The sequence below is a fragment of the Chlamydotis macqueenii genome, chromosome 26, assembly GCF_036417535.1.
Source record: "Chlamydotis macqueenii isolate bChlMac1 chromosome 26, bChlMac1.mat, whole genome shotgun sequence".
Lineage (NCBI taxonomy): Eukaryota > Metazoa > Chordata > Aves > Otidiformes > Otididae > Chlamydotis > Chlamydotis macqueenii.
The window spans coordinates 636493-650075 of NC_141581.1; the positions used below are offsets into that span (position 1 = coordinate 636493).

Consider the following 13583-nt stretch of genomic DNA (forward strand, 5'->3'; position numbering starts at 1 on the left):
ACACGGACCAGCAAAAGAGTTGCTGCTCTGGGCAAGCAGGGCTTACAATGGAGAAACCTGTTTATTACGGGAGGTGCAGAACGGTCCTGTTCTCCCTTTGTCCTCTGCAGAACGGCTTGCCGCGTCTGTTACCGTGGAGCGTTCAGCAAGGATGATCAGTATTTTCCGCTCAAGCACAAGTGTCCACATTTGACTCGAGCTCCGCAGCAGCTCACCGGACCGCTTCCTTGTTCAAACATCCTGTCCTGCACTTGGCAGCAATTTGGGACGCGCCCCTACAAACCCATCCTTTGGGTTAGGACAAATGCCTAAACTGTATTTTCCTTTTATTTTACTTCTTGTTACAACTCCATCTTGTCTTCTTCAAGACAAAAGATGAACTAGGTCACAGATAAGCACATCAAATGTTAATGGCAGAATGGGTTGGAGATGTTACTGCAGTTTCTATTGATGGTCAGTTTGGACAGTTTTCTACACTCCCAAAAGTTTCACAAGTTGACATTTTTTCTTCAAGATGTCAGATCTGCTCCTTTATTAGAGCTACCAGTCTGCACCCAGCGCAGACAAGCCTCACTTTTTCAGTAGCAGAATGACACACTGACATACCCGTATAGACTAAAAGGTGCGGATGAATCTATTTATCCTTGACGCCAAAGCCGGATACCTATAAAAAGAAATAACCAAAAAGCTCCCATGAGCTCCATCGTCTGCCGAAGTGTTCTCAGTACATAGATTAAAAAAATAAATCAAAGCAACTCCCTAGTTAAGCAAACTCCCAACTAGCCTGCTAGTTCAAAGCCACAAGTCTGAACAAAAGATCTGCTTCCCGCCCCCCACCTCGGAAAGCATTAGCGATGTATGTTTATAACAAATCACATGAGATATAGAGACAATGACTCACTTCATTATCTTTAAAGCATGAGAACCGAACACTCTACTGAGACAAAAGTCCCTAGGAAACGCTGATATCAGCTGCACTTTGCTCTCTGGTAACAGTCTCAGCAAGCAAGGAAGAATAAAACGACTCTGAAAAACTGCTGCAGAAACTGTACCGCAGAGATTATATTATTTTAGTCTGAATTTCTGTGTTACACGTGCTCATTTTAGTTACAAAAAAAAAGCTCCCTTTAAGGAGCAGGCCTGCATATTCAACCTAAAGACTCAAAATTAAATAAGGTGCAAAGTCAAGGAGCAAATACACCAGCAAAAGGAGTTCTGACAGCCAGAGAGAAGGACCCTCTCGGGACGTGGCAATCGTTTCTGTTGATAAATCAGTGGTTAGTCCAACACATTCCAAACCTGGCACTTCTACTGTGAGTAATAAAAATCTGCAAAATCTTCATAACTTGATACTGTGCCAAACCAGGAAATTGCTAATTTAATTCACCCGGAGCCCTCACTGCCTGCAAGCCACGTCCCTTTTCTCCTGACACAGCCCGAGTCCTTACGGCACGCGGGTCTGTTTTATCTGCTCTATCAGACAGACTGTCAGCCACAAATTTCTCCTAAAACGATCAAAAATCCTGACTCTAGTCCAGGAAATAAACATCACTGATGAAAGTTCAGAAACATAACCAAGATTCCGTATGCACACGTGCCACGCAGCCAGTGCCTGAGACGCAGTGCTGCTGGCAAGGCGCTCTGTCAGAAGTCCCAGAGAATTACTTGCCTTAGCCTAAACCAAAAGCTCAGACTTCTTAGTCCTGATGCACTGCCTGTTACTTCCAGAGTTATCTGAGGAGGAATATTCAGCAGTAAAATGTAAGTTCTGTTAAACTGCTGTGTGGCAGAGGAAGCTCCAGAACTGGCTTTTCTTTTCACTATCCCATCATCCAAAATCCACATCTGAATGCCTAAATGAACTGCGAAGGCACAAAGAAAACTGAAGGTGAGTCTTCAGCTAAAGATTAGACACACAGATGATAGAGTCTTAATCATTATTGTCTTGACTGCGCAATTAGCATAAAGAAATACCATCAATACAGGCTGACAACTAAAACGTCCCCAGTTATTAATCCACGGCCCCTTCCTGAAAGTTTGGTGTTAGGGCAGGCTGGGGAAGCGCCGACAGGCACGACCGCAGCCCTGCCCCAGCCGCGTCGGACTCGGTCCAGAGGTGACACTTCAACCGGTCTGACAGCCCGCGCTGTGGGAGACGGCAACGCGGGAGTCTGCTCCGTGGTACAGCGCGCTCCACCGATGGGTTGTGCTTAAACTGTAGATGGTTGAGTACTTTAAAAAAAAAAAAGAAGCAAGTATGAAAATTTTGATTTAACAGACCCAGCTTCCACACACAGAATGTGCCGATACCACATTTTCATATCACCGAGGAGGACAGGCAGCTTATGAAGAACAACTAACGCAGTTCAAGTCCACGATGTAAAAATAAGGTCATGACTGATTAGACACGGAACTAAGATAAAGTCACACAAACAAGCCTGAAAATGCCAATCAACAAACAAATAGCTGTTGACTTCCTAGTGATTGAGGATTAGCGTTACTTAAAATTGCTAAAGGGCTTCTGCCCCGTGTGCCAAGCCCAACACCGTTCTTATTAGTACGCTAGAAGCTAATGATTAAATGCTGGATATCTGTAGGTATTATTTCAATCACAAAAAAAACCCCTGCTCTCTGGTCTACGTGGACAAACCAGCTCAGGCCCCATGAGTTACGCTAGTCAACCTGAGCTCTCCTGAAAGGAATATGACCCTTCGATTTCTATCTTGCAAGTTTTATTGCGGATCTGATTCAGAAAGAGAATAAATTCTCTTTTCATATGTCCTTAAGTCATCAGCTTACAACCCAATTTGTGCATTCAGAAGTTCTAGTCTGCTGCTAGATTCAAATTAATGCATGAGCTGTACCATGCAGATTAGCTATTTTATTGCCGTGCGGAGGCTTGGGCCATAGAGATCCAGAACTGAAAGGAGAAAAAATACTGAAGTTCATTAGTTGTAGCAGGATCCCTAAAATGACATTTTTCAATTGCATGAAGAAAATTGACTTTAGAACTTGCTCCAGAAGTCGTTACCAGCTCATACACTTCCCTTACCACGGGAGGCAGAAAGCTATGAGAGCGTTCCTCCTCCCGCTGTACCTCCGCTGCTTGTGCATATGCTACCCTGCGGCCACGGTTCACCTCGACAGCCAAATAACAGAGCTTTCATTTTAAAAAAGCCAACACGAGCAAAGATTTATTTTTAATAGTTTACAACGCTACTTGTTTCCACGCTTAGTTATTTAACTGCATAGGCGGAGTTACGGTAACGAAGTCACTTTTTCCAACTTCAGAAACAATTAAAATGGGAAGTCACTGGCAATAGCTTACATTTAAACTGAAACATCTTAAAATTCTATACTAGTATTATTTTAATAATTAGTTCCCATTCAGTGAGAAGAGCCTTGAAGAAACAAGAATCGTCGTGCCTTGTGAAGAGACTTCAAAAGACACTGAAGAATTCGTACGCTCAACAGCTCAAATTCAAAAGCATCGTGCCATGAGTCTTAAAAACTTAACAGCTTCCCATCCTCCCCAGAAGCTGGATTTTGTCATTCAAAAAGAAAGCCGAATCTACACCATGGCCTTGACTTAAGTTTATAATCAGATTTAGCTCTTCAGATAAACCAAAACCTTGAAGTGCACGCAGCTCCTAGAGAGCAGGTGAAAACTTAAAAAAAAAAAAAAAAAGTAATGCATAAGCGAACACCTTGTAACTCTTATCAAAGAGAAATTATTTAAGTCACGTTGGCTTTTTTTTTAACACAGTACTGTTCTTAGAGGATGTGTTAGAGTATTACCTTAGAGCAGTCAACTAGCAAACATAAAAAGCACTGAGTGCACAAGCTTAACCCATAAAGTAGGGAAAAAAAATATTCTTTATTGCTATCAGGTGGATCCTAAAGCCTGAAGCATCACGATTTCACAGGAGAGACACTTTCTTCAGAAGCTGACTGCTCATCCAATTCAGACTGCACCGAGTCTTTTCCCACACCGCGTCACACGGGCAGTAGGAGGAACACCTGCATCTGCTGAACTTTGGTTAAAACATGAGAGGCCGGGTTGGAACGCAGCAGACCCTCGTTACAGAACAACTGATTACCAAGTCAGGTAAGACAAATGAAACGTACACACGCTACAGCAAACTCCGCAGGGCTAGGCGGGGCAGGACAGGAAGAGACCTTTCCGTACCTGTACTGGGATGTAACGGTACCGTCTGAAGGCCACGCTCGGTATGCCTGGAGCCATTCTGAGCCGGCTGCAGTCACACCTGCCTGGGCGCTCGCACATGGCCACGATGGCCGATACGCCAGAGCCTAGACTGAGTACGAATTTTCCTCAGGCCAGTTTTGACTCCAGTGCTTCTTGGCATCTCTAAGCTGTCCTCAGGAGAGATTTTTGAAAGACAGGGCTTGAGTTGTTGTTACTATGCTGATGATACGTATCTCCTGACAGTTCTGACATCCAAGATACTGGAATTTCTGAAGTTAAGCCCTTTAAAAGGTACAGACAATGTGGATCTGTGTGAGCAGACATCCTTAGACATCTCATCCATTCAGAAAAGCGTTCAGCATGTAAACATATCCAAAGCGCAATGTTGGAAACAGGGCGGAGGGGGAATCAAACAAAAAGCTGTCAGATGTACTGCTGGATAGCCACACATCAGCCAGCGCTTTGAGCAGCTCGCTGGCACACAGTCCCTGAAGACAGATCGTGCACGTCGTTGTGCAGTGTGATAAGCCAAAGGATTACCTAAAGCACTTACCTTGAAAAGGCGAAGTCTACACATTTGGGGATAAAACCAGATCAAGACTGCATGTTGCTTCACTATTTGCTGCAACCTGGTATGCTTAGCACAATAATTACATTACCTTTCTCACTAGGATTCTGATCTAATTTGATGCTCAAGCTTTCTTCAAACTTTGGTGCCCTGTACAGGCTCACGTTTCTACAACACAAGACTCAACAGGGGTTCGATGTTTCAAACTTTCTAATTTTTTTAGGTTTAGTCATGCCTTTCTGCACAAAGCCCCGCTGCGCGGAATTATTTTTATTGATGTAAGTGGTTTGTGAAGATTGTGCGATGGATGTGTGTCTTAATGACAGTGAGACTGTACAAAGTCTCTCTTAGAATTCTGAAATACATCCTCGAGTATGAAGACACTCAAAGTTTGGTAACAGAGTAATTCTGCAGCACTTTATTGCTTCCATGGTGGCGATAAGAGACACTTAAGGCTTCTGTAAGTGCCATAAATGTTCAAACCAACTAATTACTTCATAAAGTCCGTGAGATTCCTTAGGCATTTTGGTGTTCATATCACCACATTTTCCGTATTTAAGGCCATCAAGAATATATGCTCTGGAAATCACAAACCTCTGGCAACGAAAGCAAACCATTCACATCCAACGTACTAAAAACGCAGAGCACTATCTAATTGTTGTTGGTGCTTGTCCAAACGATCTCGGTGCCAAGTTATCAATGGACTTACCATTGCTGATGCATGCAAACTAAACTGGTGGCATCAGGAAGGCAGCTCCGTCGCCGTACGCACCTGAGCCATACAAGAACAGGTCAGTAAATAGAATCATAGAATCATAGAACGGTTAGGGTTGGAAGGGACCTTCAAAGGTCATCTAGTCCAACCCCCCTGCAAGGAGCAGGGACATCCCTGACTAGGTCAGGTTGCTCAGAGCCTCATCCAGCCTGGCCTTGAACGATTCCAGGGATGGGGCCTCCACCACCTCTCTCGGCAACTTGTTCCAGTGTTCTATAACTCGCATCGTAAAAATTTTTTTCCTAATTTCTAATCTAAATCTACCCCCCTCTATTTTAAAACCATTACCCCTCGTCCTATCGCAACAGGCCCTACTAAACAGCCTTTCCCCATCTTTCTTGTAGGCCCCCTTGAGGTACTGGAAGACCGCTCTCAGGTCTCCCCGGAGCCTCCTCTTCTCCAGGCTGAACAGCCCCAGCTCTCTCAGCCTGGCCTCATAAGAGAGGTGCTCCAGCCCTTTTATCATCTTTGTGGCCCTCCTTTGGACCTTCTCCAACTGGTCCATGTCCTTCTTGTGCTGGGGGCTCCAGAACTGGACACAGTACTCCAGGTGGGGTCTCACCAGGGCAGAGTAGAGGGGCAGAATCACCTCCCTCGACCTGCTGGCCACGCTCCTCTTGATGCAGCCCAGGGTGCGGTTGGCCTTCTGGGCCGCAAGGGCGCATTGCCCACTCATGTTGAACCTCTCGTCCACCAGCACTCCCAAGTCCTTCTCCTCAGGGCTGCTCTCAATCCATTCCCCGCCCAGCCTGTATTTGTGCCTGGGATTGCCATGACCCAGGTGCAGGACCTTGCACTTGGCCTGGTTGAACTTCATGAGGTTGGCATGGGCCCACCTCTCCAGCCTGTCAAGGTCCCTCTGGATGGCATCCCTCCCTTCCAGCGAGTCGACGGCACCACACAACTTGGTGTCGTCGGCGAACTTGCTGAGGGTGCACTCTATCCCACTGTCCATGTCGCCGACAAAGATGTTGAACAGGGCCGGGCCCAACACGGACCCCTGAGGGACACCACTCGCGACCGGTCTCCACATGGACATTGAGCCGTTGACCACCACTCTCTGAGTGCGGCCATCCAGCCAACTCCTTATCCACCGAGTGGTCCGTCCATCAAACCCATGTCTCTCTAGTTTAGAGAGAAGGATGTCGTGCGGGACAGTGTCAAAAGCTTTGCACAAGTCCAGGTAGATGATGTCAGTTGCTCGTCCCTCGTCCACCGATGCCGTCACCCCGTCATAGAAGGCCACCAAAACAGTCAGGCACGATCTGCCCTTGGTGAAGCCACGTTGGCTGTCACCAACCACCTCCTTGCTCTCCATGTGCCTTAGCATGGTTTCCAGGAGAATCTGCTCCATGACCTTGCCAGGCACAGAGGTGGGGCTGACCGGCCTGGAGTTACCTGGGTCTTCCTTATTCCCCTTTTTAAAAATCTATCTCCGTGTATTTGTTTTTGTGGCAATAAATACTTGATCTCAAGACTAACAAGCCGCTCTCAAAGAACCGTTCTTAAAACGCACACCAGGCTCTTCGTATCTCCCTACTACTAGCTCACACGAGGACGCCTCCGTGGTGGGTTTTGGCAAACATTACAAAATACTGAAAAAACAGGTGCTTTCCCCAGGTCTTTGGGGAGACAAGAAACGCAATTCAAACAGTGTATTTATTATGCATTTTACTGCTGCTTAACATCATCTTGAAACTTCAAGGACTGAAAGATGATGAGTGTTCTGGTTTTGTTAGTGAGGGGGGGCCTAGGGTGGTAGCTTCTGTAGGAAACTGCTAGAAGTCGCTCCCCTTTGTTCAGTGGACTCGGCCGGGCCTAGGGCGGACCTGCTGCTGGCCAAGGCCAAGCCAATTGGTAGCAGAATGTCCCGTGATAACACCTCTGCGATAACGTATTTAAGAAGGGGAAAACAGAAAAAAAAGAGAGAAGAGAAGATGTGAAGAAGCTGAGCGGGGGGCAGAGAGGGGGAAGCGCGAGCCTCATGGGCCTTGCAGGCCTCACCCTCTGGCCTCCCGCCGGGCAGCTGACTGGGCCCAACTCGGCCCGGCCTGGCTGCAAGAAGTGGAAAGGAGATGAGAAGTGAATAAGATGCAAAAAAGATCCTGAGAGATGTCTGCCAGCCTGTTGTGAGGAACGGCTGCAGACGCCAAGGTCAGTTCAGAAGGAGGGGGAGGAGTAATGCGGCTCCTGGCCAAGATTCCTCTGCAACTCGTGGTGACGACCATGGTGGAGCAGGTTGTCCCCCTGCAGCCCATGGAGGTCCACGGAGGGGCAGAGATCCACCTGCAGCCCGTGAAGGACCCCACGCCGGAGCAGGTGGAGGCCTGAAGGAGGCTGTGGCCCGTGGAGGGCCCGCTGGGACAGCTGTTCTAGAGGGACTGCACCCCGTGGAAGAGATGACCCACGCCGGAGCAGTTTCACGGAGGACTGTGGCCCGTGGGAGGGACCCCACGCTGGAGCAGAGGAGGAATGCGAGGAGTTCTTCCCCTGACGATGATACAGCGGCGTAAAACAACGCGTGATGAACTGACCGTGACCCCCATTCCCTTTTCCCGCCCCGTGCCGCTTGGGAGGGGAAGGTAGGAGAGATAATGTTAAGCCCGGGAAGAGGGAGGGGTGGGGGGAGGTTATCTTGTTCCCTGTCTCATTCTCCTGCTAACTTTAGAAATAAATGAATAGTTTTCCCCAAGTCGAGTCTGTTTTGCCCGTGACGGTAACTTTAAGGATTTCTTCCCGTCCTTATCTCAAACCTCGAGCCGTTTTTCTTATATCATCTCCTCCTATTCTCTCGGAGTGTGGGGGGAGTGAGAGAGAGACTGTGTAGTCTGGTCCTGATCGGGCTGAACTACGACAATGAGAAATGTAATTAATATTGTCTTACTGACAGCTGGACAAAGTATTTTTCACACCAAAATGAGACTACGAAATGCAGTCAGTCAGTAAGCTTAGCCTGTATTTCTAGGCTAAACAAGGTCACAGAACACACAAAGGTCTCGTGCCCAGGCCAGAACTAGCAAGCAATATGCAGAACTAGTGATTTATGCTACTACAGAGAAAAAACGTATTCCTTACATACTGTATTACGTATACACCAGAGAGATGACCAAATGAAAGCACGCTACCAGCAGCGACTGCCGGTTATTACGAGTTAAGACAGGATCTGAAGTGCCAAAACTTAAATGCATAATCAGATTTGCCACAAAATATTCCAAACACTTCCCAGCCGCCGTTTGTTTCTCTGTTTAGTCTGAGATACGCAGCAACATTGGAGATTATAAAAATGGTTATCAAAACTTGCAGATTTTAATTGCAATAGAAAATTAACAGCTCACCACACAACTAGAATTGTGCTACAAATAACCACTACATCAAGTTAAACACTTGACACAGACACCATTCACAACTGGTGTAAAACCACACACCACCACCAGATTCATCAGTTATGAGCTTGGGAGAAAGATGACTACTGGTAACCAGAAAAGCTTCCATTTTGTTGTTTTACTGTGCAGGTATTTTACCCACTACTAAATTTTAAAGGAGCTGATTTCAGAAAATAGATAGTGTGACTGCTGCACAACAAATACGAGGGTGAACACTTACAAAGGCTATTAACAGGTAAAGGAAAAGGGAAATCAAAGAAAAGGTAAGAGAAAAATCAGCTTCAATAATGACTTATAATAACTACAAATTTAAATTGAATTAAAACTTATCCACAAATGATTAAATGTGGCTGGTTTAATTAGAGAAGCTTGATGCTGAGAAACCCGAACCAACGTGTTCGCCAGCCAACATGCCCAGCAGTGACTGAAGAGGCTCGCTCCACCTCAGAGCCAGCACTGTGATTTCCTCCGTTTTCTGCATTGACCTGAAAAAGGCCAGCGGTCTCCTATGATTCACTGAAAATGTAAAAGGAGGTGATCTTACTGCAATGCAAGGAGAGACAAACATGCCCCAGGTGACACAATTCACCTCACGAAAGGACAGCACGGGCAGAACGAAGAAGAGCGGTTACAACTAACCACAACGAAGGGGACTCCCATGGGAGTGAAATCCCCAGTACCGCTCCATCCTCCTGCAAACGAGCAGGAGAAGGCGCTTCTGAAGAGGACAAACCGCTCCAAGCAAGTGGGTATATCAGACCAGATCCCTGGGGAGGAAATCACCCTCAAGTACAAACGCACCAAGGATGGACTACTAGAAAGAGCGAGGAGAGCACAGGGAAACGTGAAGAAAAGGAAAACCAGAAAGTGTTATCCAGCAGGACGCTGGCAGAGGAGCAATGCAAGTCTGGCTAACGAGATCAGGGTAGGGAGCCGCAAAGCAAAGGCAAGCGAACAGGCACACTAGGTAAGGAAAACCTCGGAGCAAGGCCAGCGTGTTCTGCTGAAAGAGGCGGGGGGGCCCAGGAGAGAATGGCAGTCAGGGGCTGAGACCCTCAGGAGAGAAAGCCACCGGAGAGAGCGGAGAAGGTGGCAAGGAGAAATCCGAGAGCAGCGTGGAACCCTAAAGGAGGGAAAGAAATAAAGCCGCGGAGGAGGCCAGGCAGGGAAGGCTGTACAAGCGGCAGGAGACCTTTCGGGAAGGAGGTGCCTAACGAGGGTGGAAAACCGGGAAGGGGGAGCTCCCAGGACGGCCCAGCACCTGCAGAACGGAAGGGGAAGGGGGCCCAGTGCAGGGCGGCACGGCAGCCCCTCAGGGACGGGGCCGCTACGGCAGCTCCGGGGGCAGCGCTCCGCAGCTACGCCAAACCTCCCCCGGCCGCCATCTTACCCGCCCCGCGGCGGGGGGGAACAGCCGGGCGGGGCGGGAACGCCCGGGGGCGGTGCGGGGAGCAGCCCCGCCCCGCCGCCACCTGCCCCGCGGCGCCGGGAGCCCGGCCGCCATTTTAGGCGAGCCCCGAGTGGATGGGGCGGTTGTGTCCGGAGGCCCCAATAAAGATATCCCGGTGTTATGAAAGCAGCGCGTTTTGATAACAGTGGAAACAACATAAAAATAGGGAAACTAACTGACAGAGCAGCTGTCCGGAGGCTCGCGGCAGAGCCTGTCGGAGCCCGGAGCCAGCTGGCGGGGAGGAGGCCTGGCACGGCCGCGGCGTCAGGGTGCCCGGCGGGCAGCTGCTGCTGCTCTGCCGGCTCCCTCCCGCTGCTCGCTGTTTGTGAAGCAGGATAGCGTACCTGCCTTCCGATGGGCTCCTGAGGCCTTCCCCCCGTCTGCGCTGTTGGAAAGCCGTGCAGCAATCTCCCTCCCTTTGTAACCTGAAGTTCCTGGCTGGAGTTCACTTGTGGCTGGTTACAACCATTTGCAGTAATTCACACTGTTCATTTTCCTGCCATGCAAGAACCACACTGACAAACGGCTTCCAGCATTACGCTGTTTGCAGTGAGCTTTTCTCAACACACCTCAAGAACTAGCATGGCTCGACATACCTGTGAGGAGCCCGATGTCCTTCACGTTGCATCATTGTAAGATGATTTCACCAGGAGACCTAGTTCCACATTTCTAAAATTCCACATTATCATGAAACCATCAGACTGATGCGTTTTCATATGGAACTGAAACACTGCCACAGACAGTGAATATATTTCAGCAAAATGAGACCGTTCCTTCATGTGACATGCAGTTTAATAGGATAATACCTTCTAATTGACATCACAGTTTTAAATAACATAGTGTTTATGGTGATAAATGAAATTATGAGATGGCAAGTGTCTTGTTACAAGACAAAGGCATCAAAGCTCTGTGGAGTGTTGTCTTGTGCCCATGGCCTCAATTTTTGGAGACCTGAGACCCATCTTAGGTCCAGGAATATGATTTCTTAATTAAAACCTGAATGATACAAGGAAAATACAAAATTAGCAGTAACAGAAAGCTGCTATTGATGTGAATGACAAAATTGTGGTATTGTGGCTAGCATACATAGCAGCACGAGCAAATAACAGATGCACAAACATCTTTAATGTTTTAGGAGGCCTTGAAGGATATTTCCAGGCCTGTCAGGCGTGGAGTTTACATATGAGGATTCCCCATCTGGCACTGAAAGCTATGATAAAGAAAAAAAGAAGCTGGCAACTTTTTTAACATCTCTCTTTACCATTAACCTCCTCCTCTGTTAATTATTTTTTACCATTACATTTTTTTTAGATGCTGTGCCCTTTGGATTATGGCAGAGACTGGGCTGTTCCTGGTTATAACGTATAGAAGATTAGGAGCCCGTACGTAATGGCCCAGTATAACAGGACCGCTTGAAGACATTTCCGAAATGGGTTCCTGGGCAGATAAATCAGGTATCAAAGTGCAACAGTGTTGGGAATTCACTGTACAAGGCCTTGCCAGAGGCCACACCAAGATAGGAGGAGGAAAGATATTTGCATGTTCACTGTGTGATTTTCCATGTGTTCCAGTGTAGTGATTGGTAGGTACAGAGGATTTCCACACACGTGTGCAAGGAAGTGGCAAAGAACGCTTACTCCGATACGTGGTTTTGCTGCGATACTGCAAGTTCCTGCCAGTGAGAACAGTGAGATCTCACTGTTCTTCTAGAGAAAGGTGCACTAATTTCATTTTAGTTATGATACTCAACTAAGTAAAACTCAAATTATAAGCGGTCTGTGAATGAAAAATAATCTCTCACGTTTTAATGCAGCAATATTCTGAGGTTTTGTCTGAAGCTGAGTACCTTGACTGGTATACAGGATTTATAGACTTGCAAGCTTACGTTGCACACTAAACGTACAGCTTCGAACCACGGGTGTTGTTGCAGAATATTGTGTTAATGACAAAAAGACATTTGTTACCTGCAGAAGAGTGGAACGTGACATTCACAGGCTCCTCCTGGGCACTGCTAATAGGTTCAGATATAAAGGGATGCACTCGGCTACCGAAAAATGGCTGGCAGTGGCCAGAGAAAACTCCTGACCAGCAGGTCCCTTAGGGTCACTGCAGAAAGAACACTGACCACCACAGCTTCTCCTGCAGATCACCGCTTGCATCTCACTCACACAGGTACAATTTAATCCTAACCAGCCACAAGCACTCCGCTCCGTTGCTGCTGAGGGAGGCTGAGCTACACCCGGCACCGCGCACCCCCGGGACGAGGAGACCGGCTACCGGGGAGGCGCTGACCACAGACACCCCGCAGCTGGCGCTGTCCGGCCGCATCTGCTGCAGGGAAAAACGCGCCCTTCGCCAGGAGCGGCACGGGAGGACCGGCGCGCAGGGACCCGCGTTCTCCCCCTCGCTCCCTCCCAGCGCTCCGGCAGCCCGCGGCCGCTGCCGAGGCCCCGAGCCGTGCCGCCGGGGATCGCCCGCTCACGCCGCTCCCCTCGGGCCGCTGCAGGCCCCGCTCCCGCGCGGAGGCTGCCGGGAGCCGCGGCCTCGCTGCCGTGGCCGGGCCTGAGGCGGCGCTGCCGCGCGCGCGCCCGGGCGGAAGCCGCGTAGCCGAGGCAGCGCGCGCGCGCGCGCGCGCGGGGCCCCCGCTCCCCGCGCCAGGCCGCCGGCGCCGCACGCGCAGCGCCCCTCCCGCCGGCGCCTGACGGACGGGCCGGCGGGCCAACGGGGCGCGGGACACGTGCGCGCGGCAGCCAACCGGGCTCGGCGGGCGGGGCGGGGGCGTGGCCGGCGGCGCTGCGAGCGGCTTGTTGTGCGCGCTGCGGAGCCGTTACCGTCCCGCTGCCCAGGCCCTGCTGAGCCGGCGACAGGTGAGGCCGTGCCGCCGCGGGATGCGAAGCGGTGCCCGCGGAGCCCCCGGCGGCTCCGGTGAGGCCGGCGCGGGTGGGAGCGGGCGGCGAGGGCTGCGCCGGCGAGGCCGCGGCCTAGGCCTGCAGGGACGAGCTGGGGCCTGCGGGGGGAGGGGCCAGCCGCAGGGGCCGCGCGGGCCCGGGGCGGCCGGGCGGGGAGCCGGGGCCGCGGCCTGCGGGCTGCCGGGGTCTGCGTGAGCTGGATGGGGTGGAGGCGGGGCCCGGGGCCGCCGCGCTGGTGGGCGAGCAGGCCGTGGGTCTCGCTGCTTGCGGCCGCGGCGGAGGGGGCCG

The 13583-nt window shown here is 50.0% G+C and overlaps 1 protein-coding gene across 1 annotated transcript in view; it reads left to right on the forward strand.

Annotated features, from left to right (window-relative positions):
• Nucleotides 1-13132: 13132 nt before the first annotated feature.
• The window catches only part of ELAVL1 (ELAV like RNA binding protein 1), a 37756-nt gene continuing 37305 nt past the window's right edge, over nucleotides 13133-13583 (forward strand). Inside the window, exon 1 of the mRNA XM_086767110.1 lies at nucleotides 13133-13253. The gene's annotated coding sequence lies outside the window, so the exon portion shown is untranslated. The remainder of the gene's footprint in view (nucleotides 13254-13583) is intronic.